Below are 23,548 nucleotides of genomic sequence, written 5' to 3' on the forward strand. Positions count from 1 at the left end.
TTCTCAATGATGCCATTCCTCTCCATCCTTTGGAGCTCCTCCTTGACCTTCTGCAGCATAGGGAGAGGTACACGTCGCGCTGTGTATACCGCGTACGGCTGGGCGCCATCTTTCAGCAGTATTCTTACTGGTTCAGTTTGTAATGTCCCATGCTCCCCGTATGCCTGCAAATGTTCATTTTTCCCGCTGCTGCTCACCGTTTCCTCCACCCTTCTCACTAAATTCATTTTCACTGACATTGGCCTGCTGAGTAGGTTGTTTACTGTAGGCCCCCGGATGACATAAGCTGTGAGTGGGTGTGTCTTACCCTTGTAGGTCACAGTGCTCTGGATCTGTCCTATGCAATGCAGCTCGCCACCTGGGCTGTCCAGTGGTATTTCCGCAGGCTCCAGCGGTCTGTTTGGCATGAGTGAGTGGTAGGTCTCCTCGCGAATGATGCTCACATCCGCCCCAGTGTCGATTTTAAACTCGACCGGTGTGGAGCCCATCAACACCTTGACGGCCCACCTCTTTGGCGACCCACCTGCTTTACTCACTTCCCCCATGTAGTACCCATCTTCTGACCCAGAGTCCTGCTGTTGTTGCTGCACTTCTTTTTGTTCTCTGACCTCACGTACTGCTTTCCTATTTCTACACACTTTACTCCAGTGCCCTACTTTGTCGCAGGTATTACATGTGGACTTTTTAGCTGGACAGTTCTCATCTCTACTGTGCCACGCTCTCCCACATTGTCTACATTGTCCTCTGTCGCCCCCTTGTGGCTTACCCTGGCGGCCATTTCCTTTGTAGCGCTTGTTGTGAGTCACCTCGTGTATCGCCCCGCCTCCGGCTGTCTCTCCTTGCATGCTGATCTGCGCGGCAACCTCTTCAGACTGCCTGACAGTCTCTATGGTCAGCGCGAGTGTCAGATCTCTCGTCATCTGCAACTTACGGGAGACTTCTTTGTCGAGGACTCCAACGACGATTCTGTCACGGATGTTCTCATCCTTGCTCGCGCCGAAATCACAATGCACAGCCAGTTCATACAAAGCCCTAATAAAAGTCTCTGCTTTTTCTCCTGCTCTCTGTACCCGTTGATGGAAACATGCCTGTAACTGAGGGGTTACAAAACCCTGACTGTATTAAAGATTGTGATAGATTAAACCACTGTTAGTTATGTACTTTAATTACTGGCCAGACAGTACATCAAATATAGATGGTGAACACTCACAAGAACACGGCATTGACAAAGAAATAGTATTTGAGGGTATTTTATTATTATGCAACATTAGGTTACAGAATGAGAATTAGGGTCGCGCTTGTATGGCGAAGAATATGCGTAAAGTCAGTCAATAGCATGAGACACTAGGAATAGCAGGAATCCTACGATGGGTCTAAGTTGATGCCACCGGTCGTATAATAGCAACTATAGAAGGCAACGCTGGTACCGCCTGGAGACAATGGGTTCCCTCCAGGGTGTAAGGCCTAGAGGGTAGAGGAATGTTCGGATACTCAGTCTGATTCAATGAAGAATAAAGAGACTCCACGTACAGGAGTCGGTCCTTGTAAATCCCACGATCAGCAGCAAAGCAATAACTGTAATCCAAATGCTCGATAGCAATGATGACAGCCAGCCAGCCTCTGTCCATGAGGCTAGCCCGAGTTGTAATCCTCACGAGGTTGAATCCCAAACGATAGTGGAAATCAACGAGGCTCTTCTCCGGGTAACACGTTCCAAATCAATATAATCCAACCAGTAATGGTTCTGCAATCGCCGACGCTGGTTCTCCTGTGCACAGGTCCAACGGTTCTCCGACTAGGCCTCCTCGGGTGCGGGCGACGTATTTAGGCCACACACCCTGGCTAAGGTACACTAGCTAAAACACGACGAACCGCTGGGTAATGCTACACACGAACGAACTGTGGTTGCACGATATACAATAATTGAACGACTATTTACTTCACATTAGATTAGGTCGAACTTGACGTTACTGCATTAAACTCTGACACTTTACTATTCTATTCGCACATGTTCTCAACGCACGAGTGCTCAATTTACACGATGAACTACGTTGGCTTGTTTAGATGGACAAGCAGGTGATCGGTTAGTCCTGCTGTGCGCACCTTGCGCTGTATATATACTTAAGTGATTATCTAGTCCCAAACCGCAGTCCTTGTCTGGAATCAATACGCTGTCTCCGGGCATGTTCTGACATGCCTGAACTTGTCTTTGAACCTGACGTTGGGGGCTTGCGATGTGGCGCCTAGGGCGCTGTCCAATAAGGAGAGCGAATATTACTATGGTTTGAACGCAGGTAAAGGGATATTCCGTGTATATATAAATAATATACAAAGTATATCAAACAATAAAGGTAGATTCTCAGTTTTAATCTGGCCCTTCACAACAATGCCCGTTCGTGTATGACGTTCCGTCGCGGTACAAAGTAGTCATCGAACTTCACTAGCACTCTTCCAAAGTCATTTTGATGTGCTACTTCTTCAAATTCAAACGAACGGAATATATTCTCCGACTCGTTTCCCATAGCGTATATCAGACTGCTAACCTGCACGGCACCCTCTTCCTTATCCAACTTGGTAGCCGTTCTGAATCTTACAAAACGCTGCTTCCATTCGGGCCATTCTCCTGGTTTGTCGAAAGGAAAACTCGCCGGCGGTTGAAATTTTGCCATCTTTTGTCTACTTTGCTTCTGACACCATGTAGAATGATCGTCTGGAGGCTATGACTTGGTTCAAGCTTGTTTATTGACAACTTCAGTATGTAGTAACAGACAGACTCCTTCACGTTCCGTGTAACAATATATATAACTCCAGATCAATGCGCAGCCTTAGAACTACCCCTGCATCTCTTATATACTTCCGTATATGACAGTACATATCAACTCCTTGCTGCGCCATTTTATTCTACAAAGACAACGGCACTCTAAGTTTTGTTTTCTCAGGAAGAGTAAACTTGTGTGGGGTGGGAGGTGCTTCCTGGTTGTAGAGTAAACTCTGAACGCGTCACTGGGTGGGAGGTGCTTCCTGGTTCTAGCTGTCCAGGGGAGGAGTCGCTTTAAAGAGACAGTATCTATTTACTGTGATTCATAGATAGAAGATGTTTTTTTTTTACTTATACATTATTATACATGACTATTCTATGCAAGTAGGCTATGTCTAAGCTATTTTACAATAGTATACAAGAACTGCTTGTTTGTTTTTTAATCTGTTTATTACTTGTTTTTTATTATTATTTATTTTCAATTTATGTTCGAAATAAATAAACTCATTCATCAAGATATTGTGTGAGCAAAAGTATAGTTACTGGCTGTACAATACTGCTGTAGGCCTATAATACTGCTGTTGAATGAATGAATGAATGAATGAATTATTTTATTTCGAATGTTTACAAATAAATAAACAAACAAATAATTTTTCAAACATTTTCACAAATAAACAAAAAAAAAAGGATAGGTTTGAAGCCGAAGGCTTATAGAGCAACCTACCCCTAATTCAAAAAAACAAATTCAAAAAAGTTAGTTTTCAAAATATAACAAAAAGAAAATCAACAATCAAAAATCAACAAAAAACGATCCAGAAAGAACAAAAAAAGTTCAAGTTTGCAAGATAAAACAAACAAACAAACAAACAAACAAACAAACAAACAAAAAATCAACAATCAACAAAAAAAAAGTTGTACAGTGTCCCCCACCCACCCCTCCTACCCAACCCCCCCACCCCACCCACCCAACCACCTCCAATGTACAGTCCCCCCCCACCCCACCTACCCAACCTCCTCCAATGTACAGTTTCTACGTCAAATGTATATACACTCTTTTCTAGACTCTTTTTGTATCACAAACAGTACTGTATTTGCAAATCTGGTATGTCATAAATGTATAGATGTAGCAGTACTGTCTATCTGTATGTCGTGTGTGTCATATATGTTATGAAATGGGGGACCCTGATGTAAACAAGACGAAAGTCTTTCTCTGGTCTGCATCCCCTTAACAATTGTATGTATTGAGCTGTACACTGTACTGTACCCATTCTGCAATCTGTTAATAAAGTTTTCAATTAAACTCTATGTCACCATCTGTTGGTACAAATGTTTATGAGTGTATAATATGAGTGTTTAATATATGTTTATTTTATTTTTAAATCAAATCCACTCGTTTATTTTGCTGCTATCTTTCATATACAGAGAGTTTATTGGGAAAAACTCCCTTCATCGTACTTGGTCATTACACACATTATGCATGTATACACACGTATGTGCTGTAATAGCCAATTTCATGTCTCTTCCCCTTTTCATATAGTTTATGACTATAGTTTATGACTGCTATCCTTAAGTGGCAGGTCTCTTACCCTGACAGGTATTTTCACGGCCCTTATCAATACACGTAAGTCATGTCCCACATTCCTACATGTGGGAGAAAACAGCAGTGTTCCTGTTGATTCTCTCCAAACGTGACAATCTGTCTTCAGACATAGTATAGTCTCATACTCTTCAACAGATAAAGCTGAAATATACCGGCCGTACTTACTGTCATTTCTGCAGAGTTTGGGTAAACGTTACGGTGACATTGCTGTTACATTCTACTCCATGTGTGTATTTGTCTATTTACACACCCTCAACACAATGTCCATCTCTCGAAGATGTACACATGACTCCCTCTCCCTCTGGACAAAGGTGAAGGTCACTCTGTTTAGTTCACTTCCACGGGCACATAGGACTGGCACACGGAGACGGGGGAGGGGAGGTCTTGTGTTCTGTTCCTCTCAGCTGAACAGACTGTCTCTGAAAGGTTAACCCTTTCACTGCCACACGACAAAGGGTTAACCCTTTCACTACCACACTACAGAAAGTGTGATAGTAAAGGGTTAACCTTCTGTATTGTGGTAGTGAAAGGGGTAACTATCAGCCTCAGCTTTAATCTTTGTTTCAACCTATCTCCACGTGTGCACACACACACACACACACACACACACACACACACACACACACACACACACACACACACACACACACACACACACACACACACACACACACACACGAGAGTAACACCCCTGCACAAAAAGGGCAGTAAATTAGACCCAGGCAACTACCGCCCTGTTTCTATCCTTACCTCCATCTCAAAAGTCATGGAAAAAATTGTATACGAACAGGTTGAAAAGTACCTCGCAGAAAAAAATCGAATCTACGAATTCCAATCTGGCTTCAGAACATCCCACTCCACTGACACATGTTTCAAGTTTCAAGTTTCAAGTTTCTTTAATAGTTGTCATACAGAAGTACAGAATACTTTTATACAAAATGCTTCTTACTGTTACGCTCCAGAGACTGTGCTAGACAAGATAAGTATCAAATAACATAGTATAGCATGTAAATTAGAAGTAGAAAATGAGGTCACAGTGTTCAGTATAGACATATGTACAATGTTCGATGCAGAATAGACGTAACTGAGTTACCATATAATATACAATACTATGCAGTGTACTAATATACAATACTATATAGTGCAAAGCAGAAATGGGATGAGGTACAATTTTAGGTACAATTTACAGTAAGGTGTACGAGTTGTAGTGCAAATCCTTTATCAATAAATATAAAGTGTGGGGAGTGGGTGCTACAGTGTGTTTGTTTAAAGTGAGTGTGTGCGTGTGGATGTGTGTGCTATGTGCGTTTGATGGTTGTTGTGTAGTGTTCATTGTTCGTTGAGCAGCCTGATGGCCTGGGGATAGAAGCTTCTTCTGAGTCTTTCTGTGCTCGCCTTGAGACTCCTGTATCGCTTGCCTGACCGCAGCAGTTCAAAGAGGCAGTTGTTCGGGTGACTGGAGTCCTTAATGATTCTCTTAGCCTTGCCCCTGCACCGCTTGTTGTAAATGTTCTGGAGGGTGGGGAGCCCCCCTCCAATTGTGCGTTCGGCTGAACGTGTCACTCTTTGTAGTCTGCTTCGGTCTTGTGCAGTGCTATTCCCAAACCAGGAGGTGATGTTGCCAGTCAGGATGCTCTCTATTGTACATGAGTAGAAGTTCTTAAGGATCTTCTGACTGACTTGGAACTTCCTTAGGCGCCTGAGGAAGTAGAGGCGTTGTCGTGCCTTCTTCACAACACTGTCAATGTGTGTGGTCCATGTCAAGTCCTCGGATATGTAGGCTCCGAGGTACTTAAAGCTGTTCACTCTCTCAACCGGTGCCCCGTCGATGCTGAGGGGGCTGTAGTCCTTGACCCCCGACCTCCTGAAGTCCACAATCATCTCCTTTGTTTTGCTGACGTTCAGGGAGAGGCTGTTTTCCTGGCACCATCCCGCCAGGACCTTGACCTCTTCCAGGTAGGCCCTCTCGTCGTTTGCAGAGATCAGGCCCACCACCACTGTGTCGTCAGCAAATTTGATGATTGTGTTGCTACTCCGCTGAGCCACACAGTCATGTGTGTACAGGGAGTAGAGGAGGGGACTCAGAACACAGCCCTGGGGGGCCCTTATGTTGAGGGTGATGGATGAGGAGTTGCAGTTGCCTGCTCTCACCACCTGGGGTCTGCCCGTCAGGAAGTCCAAGACCCACTGGCAGAGGTCATAGTTCAAGCCCAGGTCCCTGAGCTTGGCTATGAGTTTGGAGGGGACTATGGTATTGAATGCCGAGCTGTAGTCGATGAATAGCATTCTCTAACATGCCTTCTCTATTTAAACGACCACATCAAACAAGAGGTGGACGCGGGCAAATACTGCGGCATGGTCATGCTGGACCTCCAAAAGGCCTTCGACACTGTCAATCACACCATTCTGATTGACAAGCTAAAAGCAATTGGTTTTGATAGTCTATCAGTGAGCTGGATGCAATCCTACCTGGAGGGGAGAGAACAGATGGTGGAGGTAAACGGTACCCTATCCCCCCCCCCTCACAGTGAGCTGTGGTGTTCCACAAGGAAGCATACTAGGACCGCTACTGTTCCTAATTTATGCAAATTACATGTCGTCAGCTTGTGACTGCAACTTGTTCCTGATTGCGGACGACTCAGCCCTGCTGGTCTCTGACAAGAACAAGTTACAGGTTGAAAAAACCCTCAGCTCGGAACTAGGCAAAATCTGCATATGGCTCGCTGATAACAAACTATCATTACACATGGGCAAAACAGAGTCCATTCTCTTCGGTTCAAATAACAAACTCAGCAAGACCGACGGCTTCTCAGTTACAGTGGGTGACAATATTGTCACAAGGAAAGAAGAAATTACCTACCTGGGTTCCATCCTAGAGGCAAATCTTTCCTGTGACAAAATGGCATCCAATGTAATAAAAAAAAGTCAACCAACGAACTCGATTCTTGTACCGGATCTCCTCTCTGGTAAACAAGAATACCCTGAAGACTCTGACAGGAGCACTCATTCAAGGGTACTACGACTATGCTTGCACCTCATGGTACCAAAGCACCTCAACGGCGCTAAAAACAAAATTACAAACATCTCAAAACTAGCTGGTCAGACTACTGCTTGACCTTACTCCTAGAACCCACCTCACCCCTGCCCACTTTGACAACCTAGGATGGCTTAGAGTAGACGACAGAGTACAGCAACTTGCAATGGGCCTGGTCTACAAGATACACTACACCACTAAGGTACCCATGTACATGTCGAGGTACTTCCTAAAGGTCAGTGAATACCGTGGTTCACAACACCAGAGGGAGCTCGACAAATCATGTTAAACCCAGATTCGGCTCAAACAAGGGACTAAACACGTTTCGCAATTATGCCACATCAATGTGGAACGCCCTACCCAAAGCTGTAAAGGAATGTGAATCACTACCCACTTTCAAAAACACTCTCAAAGAACACCTACGGGAGACTGCAATTCGAAACTGGCCCCTGTAAATGTCCTAACCCAACCCCCTCCAATGTACAGTAAATGACCATGTATGGTTTTGTAAATATTCCAATGTACAGTTTTGCTTGTACAGTTGTACAGTGTCCCCCACCCACCCCTCCTACCCAACCCACCCCCCCACCCCACCCACCCAACCACCTCCAATGTACAGTCCCCCCCGGCCCCCCAACCCCACCCCACCTACCCAACCTCCTCAAATGTACAGTCCCCCCACCCCACCTACCCAACCTCCTCCAATGTACAGTTTCTACGTCAAATGTATATACTCTCTTTTCTAGACAATTTTTGTATCACAAACAGTACTGTATTTGCAAATCTGGTATGTCATAAATGTATAGATGTAGCAGTACTGTCTATCTGTATGTCGTGTATGTCATATATGTTATGATGAATTGAAAATGGGGGACCCTGATGTAAACAAGACGAAAGTCTTTCTCTGGTCTGCATCCCCTTAACAATTGTATGTATTGAGCTGTACTGTACTGTACCCATTCTGCAATCTGTTAATAAAGTTTTCAATCAATCAATCACACACATACACATGGGGGCGACAGTGGATCAGGAGATAGAGCAGTTGTCTGGTAATATGGAGGTTCCCGGTTCGATCCCCACTCCTTCCGGGCAGCGTGTCTAAGTGTCCTTGAGCAAGACACTTGCATGGTTGGTGGTTGCCTCCGCCATCGGTGTGTAAATGTGTGAGTGAATGGGTAAAATGTGAGAAACAAATTGTAAAGCGCTTTAAAAATACACACATATACAGTATACAATACCCTAATTTTCAGACCTGGGCATGTCATATCACTGGCCATAATGTCCTGGCTTTCCCCTTCACTCATTGACAGAGGTTATTAAAGAGATGACTTACCTAGCTCTAACCTCCACACACAAACACACACCAAAGATATAACACTTCCAACCACCAACATTACCCTTTATTGGGCAAAGTGCTCAGACTGATGGAAGGAAATGTGATGACACTTCAGAGCCTATAGGAGAGATTGAGCCAAGGCCTATGGCTCTTATAAAGGTTAAGTCTGCCCCCTTGTGATATAAATGATGTACAACACCAGTATCCGTAGAGAAATGGGCTATACTACATGTTTTTGTTTAGAACAATTTTTTTGGCACATTGGCACACCTCTTTGTTTGGAGTTAATCATCCGCAATATTTCATTGCGCAATTCACTGCAGCCATTCAACAGTATGCGCAGTATGTTGAATGTTAAATACATTAATCAGTGGTGGAAAGTAACTAAGTATGTCGACTCAAGTACTGTACTTCACTGATTCTTGAGAGTCGGGACAAAACACTTTTTAATATTATATTTTGAGAATGCACACTATATTGATTAGAGTTGTATATTCATGTAGAGAAAGGTCTGAGCTATTTAACCATGTAAAGGTGCGGGCTCTACATAGAAAAACATTTTGAACAAATTCACATGTTTCCCTTTGAAACTTGATTTGGGTTAACTCCGTCTGACACACAAAAAAGTATATAATTCTAATTATTCCAGTCCAACAAGAATCTAAGGTTCTGAAGTATGTTGTAATAGTGTTTAGTTACTCTGGTATGCAATCAAATATAATATATAAACCTCAGGTGTAATTTCACACTATTCTGAAAACACAGATTTAGAAATATTTGCATTTTCAAACTTTGTTTTTAATTTTGATATGATACAAAAAAAGATCATTAAGTAAATAAGACAAGAGGATGAAGATCTGATGCTCCTTTATTACTTAAACAACATAAACTGAAGAAGGAATTTGTATTTTCCACAGAATTAACAAAAACAAACATCTGACGGTGTTGACAAAGATCTGACGGAGTTGACGAGAAACTGACAGAGTTGACTAAATTGTATGCATCTCTGATAAATGAACACATGCATTTTTTAAACAGATGGAAGTGACAATGATAAGAACTAATAACTCCTTGTTAATGTTAATACTGAACATTTTGTTAACTCAATTGTAATAACAACAAACTTTACATACACTGTTTCCAACTATTACAAAATGCACTGTTTCCAACAACAAAAACAGTAATGGAGACCAGGACCCCTTCTTCTCGTCCCTGTTTTCATCTACCTCTTCTACACCACTTCCTGATCTCCACTTTCTCACCCTGCACTTCTCCTCTTCGTTTCCTTCTGCATTTCCGATTAGTTTCACTATGATGTCTTGAACTGGGCAGAAACAGAACCTTTTCTGTTGGACCATGGGGATGCAGAAATTCCACTTTTACATCTTGTTGATCAGTATCCACATCGATGGTCTTGGCTAGCCACCAGTGGTCATCATATTAGGGCGGGCCATACTTTTGTGCAAACATGAATTTTAAAGAAATCTTAACATGAGGGGTGTCTAAAATATGTGTTTCTTGTGGGGAATTAAAATATAGGAAACATTTTCGGATATGATAACTCTAACTTACATCATTTTGTATTTCAAACTGGCAGATTTGACCATTTTTCACCCCTTTGCAGGGCCGGACTGGGGGAATTATTCAGGCCAGGAAATATAGTGCGAAATATAGCCCAAGTCAGGCCACTTTTTAAGCAGGGGGTCTGGGGGTCCCCCACCAGGAAGATTTTTGTTACAATGACTTAATTCCCTACATGCTGGTGCAGGACTTTTAAAATGTTTACCCTTTAAATGCCATTGTTTGTGATGGCATCACAAATTATTGTTAAAAAACACACACATTTAAATATTTTCAATATATTAAATGCAAAGTGGATTTTTCTGGGGGGGATTATTACAGGCTAATAATTGTTATAATCATCATGTGTCAATGATTAGCAACAACACTGATTTTGATGGATTTTTTGTTTTTGTAATGTCAGACTTAACAACTCAGAAATCAGAAAAGTTAGAGTATTTCATTTTTAATCTGACATTACAAGAAAAATTTAAATGGTTATGATCAGGACTGAAGTTGAATAAAAGATTTATGCGGGGAAAAAATTACAGGGGATGATGATGATGCATGGTAACATTAGCGTTAGGTTATGACTATAACCAAGTTCTGTTAGTTAGGGGCGATGCTTGGCATCACCTACTGCACTATCTCGCGTACGTGCACGCGTACTGAATAAACCACAAATGTACCTCTAATACCAGTATTAGTCTGACCACACCCCTCATCAGCTTACCTTCATAAGCAGGTGTGTGGTCACCTGCTCTCCTCCTTCCCAAGCTTTCACCACAAGGTGAGGTCAAGGGCTGCAGCGGCCGTCTGATGCCAAGCATCGCCCCTAACTAACAGAACTTGGTTATAGTCATAACCTAACGTACTGTATCGTTAGTGGCTTAGCTTGGCATCACCTACTGCACAAGGGAGGCCAAGCGGAGCCACTTGGCTGACAAATACACCCCGCTGACAGCCCCCCAAAACCATCAGAACAGGGAGGGCCGAGCCCCCCCGACCCCCCCTAATGGAGGGTATCCCCCCTATTAGAGGCTTCACGGGAAGGCGACGGACCCGACCGTGCGAAGAGGCACTCAAGCAACTTAACGCACAGGGTGAGCAGACCGTGGCTTGACCCCACGACTACACACACGCACAACCCGCATGCCACCCGGGAACGAACGGAGGAACAACCTCGTTACTGCCCCCAGAATCACGGGGTCAAGGGCAAACCCAACCCCGTGGCAAGGCCGTAGCAGCGGAGCGCGAAGGAAGACCCAGACCCACCAAAAGGACTGGACTCCCTGGAATGGGGGCCCGGAGAAGTCCATGATGCCAGCATCAAGACCCCACCAGGGGGGCACCTAGTGACCCCGCCCCTCACATCGCCAGCGTATTCGGACAAAGGCCCCTCAGCCGAGCGGGCCCTGTCCCCCCCAACAGCACACCGCCTGGAACACAAGCCCTGCAACAGGCAGACAGCATGGTCATAACATGCAAGAGTTAACCAACGGAAACAGGCAGTGCACCGGGGAAGACCAGGCAACAGGTCGTCAACCCAAGCCTGGAAAAAACTGCGGACGAGGCAGGCGCCAGAAAGGACAGCCGAAACAGCCGCCCCGGCGGAAGGGGCGTATGCTGGCGTTGTCGCATAACCAAGCTTTCAACAGCACGTCAGAAGCGGGATCCGTAGACCACACGGCCCCTGACAGCTGCCCACAGAAAAGCCCATACGATCGGCAGACGTCATGAACGTGCAGGGGCACCCTCAACCGGAGAACCGGGAGTTGACACTGCAGCAACACACCAGAGAACCAACCACCCAGGCATTACCCCATGTAATGGTTGGTCCTATAACCCCTCAGGAAAAAACCCCGAAACGCACCTGCGGCACCGCCGCAGCCCGCGCTCCGGTTCCCAACAGGGCTATCCCGGGCCTACAGGTCAACGGGCATCACCCCGGACCGGGCCCGGCGATACGGGGAGCACAGGATCCCAAAGGAGGTTAACCCCACCCAACAGGCTCCTCAGCGCCAAAACGCAAGAGAAGAGCGTAATATGGAAGACCAGCCCCCAGCACCCCGCACTCGGTATTCCCAGGAGGTCACCCAACCAAGTACCAACCAAGACCAACCCGCACAGCAGCCGAGATCCGACGAGATCGGATGCGTACAGGTCGGCACGGCCATAAGCCACTATGACAGTGCAGAATACATCAAACAAGGGGTCCCATAACGCACAACCCTGTGACACCCGGATCGACCTAGCATTTTTCCCCCCTGAAAAAACCCTAAGTCCCTCAGGGTACCAGAACAGCAGATCTGCATCCCCAGCGGACAACGGGTGCACTGATCTGGACCAGCGCGACCAGAACCAGTCCCGTGCCCTAATCACGCCGACCTGCCAACCCCAGGAGAAGGGGCAGATATGCGCGTCTGATCCCAACATAAAAAGAAGGCGCCACCCAGACGTGTCGGTATGAACCGCGTCCGGCGGCCCACCCCTAGGGCGTGAGACCCTTCCCATATGCCCAGACCCATTCCGTCATCATCCCCTGACATGAACGGGAACCCATCGACAACACACAGGATGTCGGAAGAGGAAAAACCCCCATCCCAATTGCTCCATAAAAACGCTGTTTTACCAAAGCAAACGAGGCGCGCCAGTCAGCAACGGCCAAAGCACATCCTGAGCTAGCACTATGTGTGCGTTTGGACATACCCACATCAACAATAGGCCGCTTAGACCACCATATTGAATCCCCAAGACGCCCAGGGAAACGACAAGAGGGGCGAGATGCAATCAACTCCATGAATGAATGAATGAAAAAATATACCCAACAGACTGCAGTACAGGAATACATACAAAAAGATAAGGGGAGGCAGACCTGAGAAGACGTTAGTCTTGTTCCATCAGGGACCCTCATTTCATATCCATCAAGACACATTCAACTCTTTATAAAATAAAGAAAAGGCATCACATGTATGACCTAACTGCACAGCTGGGAGTAAAAAACCCTGTTTTTCACATGATTTTAATCCAGTCACTCTTTTTAATCAGAGTGTAAGACCAGATTCCCCCAGAAACACCTTCCCACATGAGACCACGGTCAAGAAAAAGATATGTAAACTGTGAGACACGTGACCAACAGACTCAAGTTTGACACAAAAACGAGCGCAGCAGGTTAAGTCCTGCGCTCTAACCTCGACATCTTTACGACACCAGCTCATGGAAGGCGTCGCCATAGCAACAACGCTATAACGGGCGGGGAAAACCCACCGGATCCTGTCATAACAGGAGTCGGTAGAATACCCCTCCCCCCCCCCCCCTCCCCCGTCAAGCACTGGCTTGGCCCTGACTGGCTCAGCAGGAAGGTCAACAAACCCTCTAAACCAATCAAGTGGGAAAAAGGAGGGGTTTATCCGACACCCCCTCCCGAAAAACACACCTTCTATCCCTACACACAGAAAACAACCGTAGCCATTTTGAAAACCTCCGGTAGAACAAAATATATATAGCATAAGCTAATACAATGTTAGCTACCCACAAAGTGTAAAAGGGTTTACAACAAAACACAAGTCGCCTGTGCGTGAATCCCATACCCGCAGCCTATGCTACACATAGGAAGACGTTGAACGAGAGTAATGGCTAGGCCATGAAAAGTGTGTACGAGCATTACTGCAACTAACAACACAGCGTTGTGAACACATATACTTAGTTAAAGCAATGGAATATCACCAGTTCTAATTGCATGTGGAGCATCAAGCTAATAGAACCTATTACCGAGTGTAAGTTGCAGACCTTGCTTAAAAACTCGTAACACAACACAACTCATTCCCCCAACGTAACAGGGTAGATTCATAAAACACAACCCCACCACATGATTTGTATTGAAGAAACACACAGTTTGTTCGGCCAAACACAGTCCCCCTTATATCAGGGAACTTTTTATTAATAAATAAATATGTGATCAAGGCACAAAATCATAGAGGGGCCGGGGAGGGTGTAGAGGAGGGGACACAGAGGGGGAAAAGTCACACTCAACGGCGCCTGCCACCTCGCGCCGCCCGCTCGAGTCTTGCCACCCCGGGGAGCCCCGGAGGGACGGTAGGTTACAGTCTGCTGGACACGACGTTCCCTACCGTCTCCTCCGGTCTGGGATGGGCCGGCGGTGGCCGAAGCGTCGTTTCGTCCCCTGGCCCTCTTGGCAGGGCCAGCAGCGGCGGCGGAGGCAGTGGTAGCGGCGACGGAGACAGCTCGACGTCGCGGAAGCCTTCTGCCCCCACCGGCAAGGACGGGAGGCGGAAAATGGGGTTGGAGAATGGACCTCTCCTCTGCCATCTCTCTGCATGTTGAGGTCATCAATAGCAGGGCCTTCCCGAACAGGCCAGCGTCGGAGAGGGCGGCCGTCAGAAGAGGGGTTCTCTTCCGTTCCGGCACACGGGCCTGCTCCAGCCAAAGATGACGCTGGCCCAGGGTGGCCAGGGCGCGCACTTTACCCATGGCTATGGCTAGCACCTGGGAGAGGTGCAGCACAGCTCCCGCAGCCTGGGTGATCTGATCGCACCTCACCTCGTTCAGATCCGCGCCGCCCGTCATTATCCCCGATACAAATCTAGCCAGGTGGGCGATGTTAGAGGCCGCAGCCAGCGACTGTGTACCGGCGATAAATGACTGGTCACCCCAATAAGCCAATCGCCTAGCCGACCTCCCCTGGAGGACCGGCTTGCATAGGGGCTCCCACACCATATCCGGACAGAGGAGCGCGGCCATCGGATTGTCAAGCCGAGGTACGCCCTCCCCCATACCTTTGACCAACCCCGACACCCGCGTAACTGGTACGTAGGCGGGAGTTAGTCCCATGATGTTGGAGACCGCCTGACCACGACGAACATAGGCCCCCATCGATGGGAAAAATGGGTAGACAACGTCCACCCCTCTCACCGGGGGACGCTGCCAGGGATGGCCTATGAGGTCATCAGGGACAGGTGCAGGCAATGGCTGCGGCAGCGGCACACCGTTTGCAGCGGCGGCTACCGCCATGAGCTCGGGAAACAAGGCCCGCAGTTCCCCCTGCGGACCCTCCTCCACCGACCCCGCATCCCTCGCATACAGCAGGCTGCGACTGGTCAAGGAGCCACAATCCGATGCGGCTGACAGTAGGGCATCCTGTCGATGAGGCCAAGGTGGTTCCCCGACATCCTCGAACAAGGCGCCCCGTGGAGCCATTTCTCCCCCCTCCGGGGTCTCCGGAGGAGGGATACTCCCCTCCACGGGACCATCATACAAGAACCCGTCCGCCTCCTCCATGAAGTCTTCAGTTTCCATCAGAAATCCAGAGTCGGACGCGGCCTCGCTGGTCTCCAGCAATTCCCCAAACCCAGGCCGTTCGCGTCTGCACGCCACCATGTTACGACGTGAGCGAGCAGACGCAAAAAGTTTTCGTCGCAAATCCTCTGGCTCTAAGACAATCCCCCGTTCATCAACGGGCGATTCCCCAGAAACAGAGGAACCAGAGTCGAGATCAGGCCATCGCCGGAGCGACGGCACCGAACCCTCGGCTCGTCGGTGAGAAAAACTATCCACCGGCAGTCTCCCGGGCTGGGTCGGCAACCACGAGCGTGGCAACAGCCCAGCACCGGAACGCACGACGGAGGCGGGAATGGAGAATCGGTGGTGAAGAGTAGGTCTAGCGGGTCTACTCTCCGCGGAATACATTATGACCCAAACCTTTTTCTTATATAAACAAGTGAGAGAAGAAAAAGGTTAGGCACAATGTAAACCTAGTCACAACTCTTTTCAACTATCAACGACACGTCAAGTGGGGTACTACCGAGGCACTTCCTTGTGGTGAAAGCGAGAAGGAGGAGAGCAGGTGACCACACACCTGCTTATGAAGGTAAGCTGATGAGGGGTGTGGTCAGACTAATACTGGTATTAGAGGTACATTTGTGGTTTATTCAGTACGCGTGCACGTACGCGAGATAGTGCAGTAGGTGATGCCAAGCTAAGCCACTAACGATACAGAACTATGTTAGCTAGCTAGCATGTTTATTTTTATCACTGACTAACCTGGTGGTCCCGTGGTGCAAGAAAACATTTGGTCAATGTTGCCACATTTAGCGGCAACATTTAGGGCGTCCCGTCTCTGCTCCATGCTTCCTCTTTTTTTCACTGTTGAAGTGTTGAAACATTTCATTTCCAGTAATTCCCATCTGACTGTTTTGTGAAATACAAGCAGTCAGCAGTATGTATTTTTCTCTCCCTCCCTCTCTGCCCCACCCTTCCTCTTTTTTCCACTGTTGAAACATTTCATTTCCAGTCATTTCCATCTGACTGTTCTGTGAAATACAAGCAGTAAGCAGTATGTATTTTTCTCTCTTTCCCTCTCTGCTCGACCCTTCCTCTTTTTCCACTGTCCATCTTCAAGCGTAGGTTATGCTTGACATTTTTTGTCTTTCGCTGTCTCTCCCTGTCATTTTGCAGAAGTGCCATCTGCCATTCCATTCGCCATCTGAAGACATGGCTCAAAAGGGACTATACCTAGACACTTAGCTTAAGGCACCCTTGCATGTTGTATGAGTCTGTATGTATATAAATGTTAAATGGTATATGTGATGTGTTGTGATGTCACGTTTTGTATGATGCATGTTTTAAGCATCACATTCCCCCACCCCCCTACAAGGACCACAATGGAAATAAGCTCTGAGCTTTTTTGTGTTTCATCCTTGGCAGTATATCCCGACTGTGCTCTTCTGTCACATGTTTATTTTTTATATTGTCAAATAAAGTCATTCATTCATTCATTCATTCATCTCAACTGTCAATCAGTTGTATGGCCTGGTACCGCCTCCACCAATCACATGCGGCTCCCTTTGTGTGTGTGTGACAGACAGACAGAGCTCCCGATGGCCAGTCCGGGCCTTCGCCATACATGGATGCCAACATGAATCTGAAGGAAATCCTAACATGCAAGGTGTCTAAATGATGCATTTCTTAATGGGGAATTTAAATATGAGTACATTTTTGGGATAGGATAACTCTAACCTACATAATTTTGTATTGCAAAATTTCGAAGATTTTAAAAGATATGGGAAATAATTTATAATGACAAAGCCATCATTAGCACTATCCATCATCACACATCGTCACACGTGCAGAGTTCAGGAAGAAATCCTGGACATTCTGTGTTACACCCTGTATGAATGTTGGCTTTTTCTGAGGATGCTCCCTTTCTCTCATTAACTTATAGGTTAACCCAAAGTCTTTCATTTGTTGAAGAAGACGATACTTTTTAAGAATCGTGCCTGATGAACTCAGTGCTGGTTTTTGGCGCCGTGGGCCAGGAGTTTGTTTGTTTGTCTTCAGCTCTCTTCTGAGGATGTGGTGGAATAGCAGGGCCTTTTGGATTTTCTGATTCCTTACTTTGCTTCCTGATAGCATATTCTTTGTTTCCGTGCCTGGAGAGTCCAGTGTTGATGTACAGTATTTGTAGCCTTTTTTCAGCACATTATTGTTTTTCTCAGGTTGTTTTGTTGCTTTGTTACATTTGTAATCTTCTCTTTTAAAGTTTGTATTTATCTTGAATGCCTTTTTCGTGTTTTACTTTGTTTCTGTTCCTGTCTGAGAGACTCTGCGCTGTCTGGCATTGTTATCTAGAATATCCTGATCTGGGGGGGTGTCTGCCTCCAGCACCGCACCTTCACAGGACCTTTTCTATCTGCACCTTTTCTGGACCTCTCTCCAATATTTTCTCCGATACCTCTGTGCCCTGTCTCCCATCTTGTCTATTTCTATTACTTTTTTGTCTTGAACCCTCTTTTTCCACCTTTGTCTTTCCTGCTCTTGCATGACATGTTTGCTCTCTTCGTCACTGTGTAATTCTTCTCTTCTCTTTCATTGGTACTCTCTATTTCTTCTCCTTCGCTCCTCAACTGACAATTTCTGTCTAGCCATGCTTTCCTATAATACAAAAGTCATGAAAATGTATTAGAATAAGACTATAAAATCAGGTGTCTATTTACTAAACATGATTGATTGATTGACGTTAAAGCTGCAGTGCGTAGTTTCTACAACTAGATGTTGCAAACATCTTCACACTGGCTTGTGCAGACAAAATCCATGTTCAGTGGAAGCAGTGGGAGAAAATTCAAAGACATTCATTCCAATAATCCTAGGGTATATTACAACTAGTGCTGTCAATGGATTAAAATATATAATCGTGATTAATCGCATGATTGTCCATAGTTAACTCGCGATTAATCATGAATTAATCGCATTTTTTTTAACATATCTTTTTTTATCTACCTTAAACAGATATTTTTCAAGTTCCAAGTTTTAATAATCTTATCAACATGAGTCAACAAATGCTTGCTTTATGCAGCCATTTAACACAAAAGGATGACCCTCATGCATTGCAAATTTGCATCAAATTCAAAACAGAGTGATGCACAAAATAACTTAAAAGAAAATAATAATTTAAAACAATGAATAAAGTGTGCATGAAATAATAGGGGAAAGAAAACGTTAGGAACTTGTTACATTCACCCACACAAGGGCTGAGTAATCACACACCCCCCCTCTCTCTCTCTCACACTCACACTCTCCCGGCTCTCTTTCTCTCTTGCCCCTTCCTCATCTCTCTCACCCCCCTCTCTCTCTATATATATCTCACACACACACACACACACACTTCAGAAACAAACATAGTATCAATGAGAGCATCAATAATACACCTGAGTGAAGTCTAGTAATACAAAAATAATAATAATCTTAAAAGTTAATCGTGAGTTAAAAAAAATAGTGGCGTTAATAGAATCGGGCGATAACGCGTTAATACTGTGTTAACTTTGACAGCCTTAATTACAACTGATAAGATTGTGACAACTGACTAGCAAAGAATTATCCTGTTGATCACTCCATACCATAATGTATTACACTATGGATGGAAAGTCAGAGAAAGGATGATGCAGCAATCTAGACACGCATGGACCAGTCCTATTTTAAGAATTATTATAAAGATATTAAGATGAAATCAAATCAAATCAAATTTATTTGTAAGGCCCGACAACACACGTTAATGTCCCCATGGGCCGTACACGTCTTCTTTAAACAAGTCAAGAAGAAACATAACAATAAGTCAAGAACAGAACAAGAACACCATAAGGTCCAACAAATTTAAAAGAAATGCAAATAAATGAAAGAATGCAAGCACTCCCAGACATACCCCACGCGAAGGTAAGGAACAACTCACTAAAACCTAACAAATATCCACAGTTTACCACCGTGCCCCTCTGCTCTGATGATCTAAGTAAACAGTATAATAACAAGAATAACTGTTTTCTTCTGTCTTGTATCTCTTCTGGGATATGAAAGGGCAACATGGAACTCCTTCCCCGCTCTATAAGAGGCAAGAGTAGATGTTTGGTAGTGAAAACTACACACTGCACCATATTTTACATCAATGAATCAATCAACGTAGACAAGTGATATATTTATATTTATTTATTAACACATGTGCTGGGAAAGTAAGACAATTATTCAATAAGCAGACCACAGCCTGCCCATGCTCTGATGCATGCTATTATATGCACACTTCTGTGCAGATAAAACTCTGAAATAACATTTAAATCCTTTACCATGTTCAAAAATAGTATAATAATAGCATATTATGAGGTTATTGATGGATTTGTCAACTCCATCAGTTTACACGTCAACTCCGTCAGACACACAATCTGATGGAGTTGACGTCTGACGGAGTTGACAAAAGGGCACACATTTTCCCTCCAAGCCTGTATTGTGCACTGCAGCTAGCTAGTTTTTTTGGCAGTTGCTAGCTGTCTTAATAATCTCACTGAAACACTTGAATTCAATCCACTATTGTTTTTTTAAAAGTATAATAACGGAGAGACGGTGTTGACATGTTCCAGCTGTGACCATCGGAATATTGACATTGTTTGTCTAAAATATCAAAAAGTGTAAAACTTACCAGACCATGTGTGGTAGTGTTGCATTCACCACATTCAGGGGAAGGAAAAGGGGTCCTCAGGGATAGAGCTAGCCATGCTATTGCCTGATTTAATTAGGTTTATGAAAAGGTCTGACAGAGTTGACATAAACTGAGGACACAACTTTGATAGGTAGATTTCTATGGGCAATATTATTTGAGTTTCATGGCATGCATTGTTTTATACATGTATAACCCTTATCTTTGATTTGATATGTATGTTTTCATAAGTGGAGAGGTCTTTCAAGCTTTTTTGGGCTGGTCAATAATGTAACCCCTTGCTGAGGACAAGATAATTAACATGGGAGCTTCTAACCACAGATTATACATTTAAACAAATATCCCCCAAAAAACAAATATATGTGCTAAAACATAACATCAGTATACACAATACCTTTAGATGTAACTTTGTGAGTATATCACTCATTATGAATTTCTTTATTTTTTATATAAATTAGACTTTTCTATGTAGGACATGTTTTGTCCCAACTCTCAAGAATCAGTGACTTAAGTACAATGTCAAGCTACTTGTACTTGACGTGACTATTTTCATTTTAGGGAACTTTATACTTTACTCCACTACATTTCAAAGGAAATATATAAGATTTTGCATAGAAAACATGGAAAAATGTTTGAAGCCTGACAACTTCAAGAGGACATAATCAGAGCAGCATAACTGGACCACATCCCGCTTTAACATAACCTTTAATCAGAGCAGCATAACTGGTCCACATCCCACTTTAACATAACCATTAATCAGAGCAGCATAACTGGACCACATACCACTTTAACATAACCTTTAATCAGAGCAGCATAACTGGACCACATCCCACTTTAACATGACCTTTAATCAGAGCAGCATAGCTGGACCACATCCCACTTTAACATGACCTTTAATCAGAGCAGCGTAACTGGACCACATCCCACTTTAACATAACCTTTAATCAGAGCAGCGTAACTGGACCACGTCCCACTTTAACATAACCTGTAGAGGTCAATGGATCAAGGCTTGAATGCTCCCAAGCACTGGAATACACAAACGTCATGTAGAATGTGTACTTTTACTTTAGATACTTAAGTACATTCAATAGAAAATACATCTCTACTTTTACTTAAGTAGAATTTGAATGGAGGACCTTTCCTTTGACCAGAGTACTCATTTATCTGGGTATTTCTACTTTTACTTAAGTAAAGGAACTGTGTACTTCTTCCACCACTGCCTTTAATCTATGAGAGGGATCATCCCAGTATGGTGTTGTTATGGTGCACCTGTTTTTGTTACCCGTATAGTCCTTTAAAAGACCAATCAGTAGTGCAGGGCAGTCAGAGTATTCTTATTGACTAGTTCATTTCAAGTAAATGTATGTAACTTAGTCTTTTGAGTTTTGGGGGTTTAAAAAAAAAAAATCCCCCTCAGTTTGAGCTCCCAGAGACTCCTCCCAATCCAATTTAGTGAAGCCTTGGCTTCAGTTTGTCTCAATGGCATAGCAGCCAGACATGACTACCTCCCTCCATTCAACACTTATGACTGGACCTGAGTGAGTGGGCTGAGGAGAGGGAAGTCATGAGAATAATAACAGGCAGCACGACTCATTTCAGGGAACTCAGACTGATCGGTACACACCGAATTCAATTTAAAATGTATTCATTCAAAATAATTTGTTAATTCGTTATTGGCCGACACTAGCAATCAGTGATCCAAATGTAAACACATGCCCCACCACCAAAAATAAGAAAAAGCCTAAGAATGGAGATACATTTTCATTCTGTAGTTGATTGACTGAGCTCTCGATACAAGGATTAACACTAGACATAGTAGACAATAGGTCATTGTATTTGTATTCTTGGCTGTAAATGTTTTTTTTTGTTTTGTTTACATTTGTACAATATTGGAGTACAACAGACTATATACCTACTCAACCCCCTCCGATGTACAGTTTCTTCCTCTTCGGATGTATATATTTTTTTATGATCTCTTTTTCTTACACTACTGTATATTTGTATGTCAAATGTCTTAATTAATTGAAAATGGAGGACCCTGATATAAACTAGACGAAAGTCTTCTTTACATATCTGTAGATATATATATATATTATCTGTACATATCCCTAACCTACTCTTACTAGTTACGCTGGTGGCCAGTATGACTTACTACCATACTGTCTTTATACCTGTATCACTGTACAATGGAAATGTTAGATTTCAACTGCATTTCTCATGTAGCACATGGAAATAGTGAGTTCAAGTAAATTCCTTTGCGTTGTTTTCTAAGTTCTATATTGAGGTTCAGTCGGTGAAACGGCAAGTTTCAAGCAAATATCCACACAGGTCCTTCTGGGATTAGATGTCCACGTTTATTTAGTAATAATAAAAGAACAAAAGACGAAATGCACAATATTCAATGAATGGTCATTCTTCCTAAACCAGCTCCTGTCTAGGTCTGTCTCCCTGGAAGTCGGCCACCAGAAGAACACAACTCTCTCCCTCTCTCTCTCTCTCTCTCTCTCTCTCTCTCTCTCTCCTTGAGCTCTTTTGATAACGCAGATGGGTCTGTTCTGAAACTAAATAGTTGCATTTACAACTGACCCATGATCCACACATCCTGGCTGTGGGTTCAACCGAAGGCCTTGAAGATAGAAGAGTGTCCCGTATGAAGTGTCCCGGCTGCCCAGAGATAAGAGGTGAGGGAGAAGGTTATAGGCTGAATCCACCTCCCCATGGAGGTCCGGCCCCCACATTGTTACCAACCCCCCCTGGAACAGAGAGAGGAGAGACAGACCCAAATCCCACAGTAATTCAAAATGACCAAAAACAAATACAATGGTTGCATATTGTTGTCCAGCCTACCCTGAGTATGAAAATAAAATGTTTGACTCCCCCGCATGCAAAGGGACAGAGGTATTGAAGATAGGAATCAAATATGTGAATATGCAAATATCCACAAACGAACTTTACCCCGGTGATCCGCGTCTATTCTTTTACCAACTAACTTGCATTTTTCCACGATCTGATTGGCCACTGACGTTTCTGGTCATGTGACATGTTCGCCAATCGCGTGACGCCTGTTTCTGCGCCTATTTTCGCCTCCAACAGCCTGCAAACTACCTAACGCCTAGTTCTGTGACATCTGCGCCAATCGTGTGACGCCTGTTTCTATCACTGGTTAAGCTTAGGCGACTCTTTCGAAGTTGGTTAAGTTTAGAGTTTGGAATCAGGGCTGGTGTTCTATCGCCCTGCTCTGAGACAAACTATAACCTTAACCAACT

At 44.5% G+C, this 23,548-nt stretch overlaps 1 protein-coding gene across 1 annotated transcript in view; it reads right to left on the bottom strand.

The window, feature by feature from the left end:
• Window positions 1-23,548, bottom strand: part of LOC311224635 (tripartite motif-containing protein 16-like) — a gene marked incomplete at both ends in the record, with an annotated part of 29,595 nt that overhangs the window by 4,195 nt on the left and 1,852 nt on the right.

Source organism: Notolepis coatsorum (assembly GCF_963971535.1).
Source record: "Notolepis coatsorum genome assembly, chromosome: 3".
Taxonomy (NCBI): Eukaryota; Metazoa; Chordata; class Actinopteri; order Aulopiformes; family Paralepididae; genus Notolepis; species Notolepis coatsorum.